The sequence below is a fragment of the Bos grunniens genome, chromosome X, assembly GCF_055505025.1.
Source record: "Bos grunniens cultivar Pamir isolate PY7600 chromosome X, Bosgru_T2T1.0, whole genome shotgun sequence".
Taxonomy (NCBI): Eukaryota; Metazoa; Chordata; class Mammalia; order Artiodactyla; family Bovidae; genus Bos; species Bos grunniens.
In genome coordinates this window covers 68376006-68380231 of record NC_141194.1, presented here as the reverse complement: position 1 = coordinate 68380231, position 4226 = coordinate 68376006, and the positions used below count along the sequence as shown (strand labels likewise).

The following is a 4226-nucleotide window of genomic DNA, read 5'->3' as shown; positions in this document are numbered from 1 at the left end:
TGTGTGGTAACTGTAAACTGGGATATTTATTTTTCTTTTTTCACCACACTCAGCACAGTTAAGACCAATAGGATCTAGAAGCACTGTTCTGCTTTCTGGATCTCCGCATCCTTCAGCGTCAAAGATGGAATAATTCAGCCTTCCTCAGATGAGGTAAATTGATGTACCAAGTACTTCAAAATCCTCTGTTTCAAATGAGAAATGCTGCTGTATTCACAAGGAAACAAAACAGAAAGCTCTGTGTTAGTGTAGTGACGTCTGTCAGGAGAGGGGCAACTAATGATTATTGAGTATAGAGATATGCCATAAGGATGATGAGTAGTTTACATATTTTCAGAGAACTAAAACAGCAAAATGATTTTAATATGCTAGAATTTGGGGGTCTCATTCTAGATTTATAAAGTTGTACAAGCTAGTTCACCTCACTGAATCTTCTTTCGCACAGCAATAAAGATTTATTGAATGCCTGTTATGTGTCAGGTACTATGACTAGTCACTATCCTGTTTTACCGATGAGGAAATAGGTTTAAAATAATTAAATTATTCACTCAGTGTCACATGACTAACTGGAAGAGGTAGACAAGAGCATGTATCTGATTCTGCTTTTGCCATTAAACAAGCTTGTTTTCAAAGTACTTCCTTCTGTGTCTCTTCAGTGGTGCCTAGAGAGTTTGGCTTTATCCTCACATTTCCTTCTGTGATCCAAATAGAAGTGTCTGAAAAATCCAGTGTGAGTATTTTGAAATATGTTTCAAGATACCCAAATTCATTTTTAATACAGTGGCTTCCTTACAAGTTCTTTAAGGCACCAACTGAGAATCCTAAAGATAGAACTATTCTGAACTAAGTTTACTTTTCATTTTTTCCACCTGATAAAGTGTAGGTACCATTCAAGCAAGGACTTAAATGAGCTAGAATATGGACATGTAGAGATTAAAGAGAAGGGTATCTCAGAGGAAACAGCAAACACAAACACGTGTAAGCAGCAAAGAACAGAATTCAGAATAGGATAGTTCTAGGAAATGCCATGCTTCTGTACTTGTGCACAGAAGGTCAAAGTCTCATTTAAGCCAATAGTTTCTGGAATACATAATAATAGTATGGTAGGATAATTCTGAAAGAGATGGGAATACCAGACCACCTGACCTGCCCCTTGAGAAACCTGTATGCAGGTCAGGAAGCAACAGTTAGAACTGGACATGGAACAACAGACTGGTTCCAAATAGGAAAAGGAGTATGTCAAGGCTGTATATTATCACCCTGCTTATTTAACTTATATGCAGAGTACATCATGAGAAACGCTGGGCTGGAAGAAGCACAAGCTGGAATCAAGATTGCCCGGAGAAATATCAATAACCTCAGATATGCAGATGACACCACCCTTATGGCAGAAAGTGAAGAGGAACTAAAAAGCCTCTTGATGAAAGTGAAAGAGGAGAGTGAAAAGTTGGCTTAAAGTTCAACATTCAGAAAATGAAGATCGTGGCATCTGGTCCCATCACTTCATGGCAAATAGACAGGGAAACAGTGGAAACAGTGTCAGACTTTATTTTTGGGGGCTCCAAAATCACTGCAGATGGTGACTGCAGCCATGAAATTAAAAGACACTTACTCCTTGGAAGAAAAATTATGACCAACCTAGATAGCATATTGAAAAGCAGAGACATTACATTGCCAACAAAGGTCCATCTAGTCAAGGCTGTGGTTTTTCCAGTGGTCATGTATGGATGTGAGATTTGGACTGTGAAGAAAGCTGAGCACCGAAAAATTGATGCTTTTGAACTGTGGTGTTGGAGAAGACTCTTGAGAGTCCCTTGGACTGCAAGGAGATCCAACCAGTCCATTCTAAAGGAGATCAGCCCTGGGATTTCTTTGGAAGGAATGATGCTAAAGGTGAAAGTCCAGTACTTTGGCCACCTCATGCGAAGAGTTGACTCATTGGAAAAGACTCTTATGCTGGGAGGGATTGGGGGCAGGAGGAGAAGGGGACGACAGAGGATGAGATGGCTGGATGGCATCACCGATTCGATGGATGTGAGTCTGAGTGAACTCCGGGAGTTGGTGATGGACAGGGAGGCCTGGCGTGCTGCAATTCATGGAGTTGCAAAGAGTCGGACATGACTGAGCGACTGAACTGAACTGAAAGATGTTCAGCTCCTATCCCAGAACCTGTGAATATGTTGTTACATGGCAAAGGAGAATTAAGATTACAGGAATTGTTTGCTAATCAACTGATCTTGAAATGTGAGAGTCTCCTGAATTATCTGGTGGGCCCAGTGTAATCACAAGTGTCCTTAAAAGTGGAAGAGGGAAGCAGAGGGAGAGTTACAGGCAAGTGTGACTAGAGGTTCAGAGAGATGCAGTGCTGCTGACTTTGAAGATGGAGGCAAGGGATGTGGGTGGCCTTTTCCTTGGTGGTGCTGGGAAAGGATAAGGAAAAGAATTCTTACCTAGAATTTCCAAAAGGGAATACAGCTCTGCTGACACCATGATTTTTAGCCCAGTGAGACCTGCATCAGACTTCTATCTACAGAACTGTAAGATAATAAACACATGTTGTAAGCCACTAAATTAGTGGTGATTTGTTACAACTGAAATAGGAAACTAATACCAATGGTTATTTGTGTGATTACTTGATTAATGGCTTGCTCCCCTGCTAGATGTGTGAGCTCTTTAAGGGCAGAACCCTGTATATTTTACTCAATTTAATATCCTCAGCACCTGACACAGAAAAGGTGTGAAATATATATTTGATGAATCAGTGTGTGAGTATCTTGGTGGTCATATATCACCTGAGAAAATTACAGCAATGTTAATATCAAATTTTGTTTCCGTGTCCCTAAGTGTATATGCATGTCTATTTCTCTGCCTTTTGGTTTGGGTCTTCTTGTCTTTCTCCTTCCCCTTCTTTAGTCTCTCTTCTCTTTTCCTGACTTCTGTCCCTATTTTTAATTGGCCATAACAAAGGACTGAAACACACCTTGTAATTGTCTATTATGTTTATGGAATAAGATCATATTTTCTATGTTTTATTTTAAAATATTTATGTATTTTTTCACTGTCAGGTCTTAGTTGCAGCATGCTGGATCTTTCATTGCCACATGCAGGCTTCTCTCTAGTTGTGGCACACAGCCTTAGTGGTTGTGGCTCGTGGGCTTAGTTGCCCTATAGCATGTGGGATCTCAGTTCCCCGACAAGGGATGGAACACAAGTCCCCTGTATTAGAAGGCAGATTCCCAACCACTGCACCACCAGGGAAGTCCCTGTTTATAGTTTTTAAAAAGAAATAAGTTATATAGTTTATTGCACTGAAAAAGATTGCTTTCCATTCACGAGCCCCTTTAGATATTACCTATTTAATCAACATCAGTGGGTGAGTGATCCTTGATAGAAGTTACTCATTTCTGACTTAGGCTGTTATATAGAAACCAGGGGCAGAAACATCCCACAAAAGCTATGCCTTTATACCTACTGGTGGGAACTTGTTCCCTGATTGCATGGCCCACATTAGCCAGATAACACAAATTTCTCTCTTCTGAGAGGAGAATAGACATTTTGACACTGTCTATTGAGAAAAAATTGAATCTTCTCTTAGGACCAGAGAAGTCTTTTCCCTGGTACTGGCTACTGAGTTTGATCACAAAGATGTTTAAAGTTTGAGTGCTATGTACTGGAATCCCAAGAAAGGCGTTGGGCCTATTGTTAACCCACAAAGCTCAGCCTGTTCCATGAAGCAGAATGGTGTAAGGAACGGTGAGTATTTTGGTGAGAATGTTCTTGAAATTTCTAGTGTTCAAGAACATTTAGGTAAATCTTCATTCCTCACATTGAAAGGACCTGTGCTTCTCAAACTTTAATATATGTGCAAATCACCCAAGAAGCTCATTAAACTTTAGATTCTGATAGAGTAGGTATAGGGTAGGGTCCAAGAATTTGCATTTCTAACAAGCTAGCAGGTGATGTTGATTCTGCTGTTTCAGAGACCACACTTTGAGGAACAAGAGGACTCTGAATCTGGTCAGTCAGAGCTAGAGTATCTGCATTCTGCACAGGAGAATCAGAAGGTGATAATTTCTAGAACCAGAGCCTCAAGGAAGGTGTCTGAGCTCTGCATTCCTTTCGGACAAATGGAGAGTCTAGGTCTCTCTCTCATGTATTGGGCTCCCCAAAACCAGGGCTGGTGCAGAGTACAGTGAGTCTGGCCTTCTCTGGGTGTGTGTGTAGGG

At 40.7% G+C, this 4226-nt stretch overlaps 1 long non-coding RNA gene across 1 annotated transcript; it reads right to left on the bottom strand.

Moving 5' to 3' along the window:
- On the bottom strand, positions 1 to 2535 carry LOC147340661 (uncharacterized). Its single transcript, XR_015158789.1, has 2 exons — positions 2451 to 2535; positions 1 to 207 (listed from the first exon to the last, which is right to left on the bottom strand). It is a non-coding gene; the product is annotated as an uncharacterized LOC147340661 (long non-coding RNA).
- Between the last annotated feature and the right edge of the window lie 1691 nt (positions 2536 to 4226).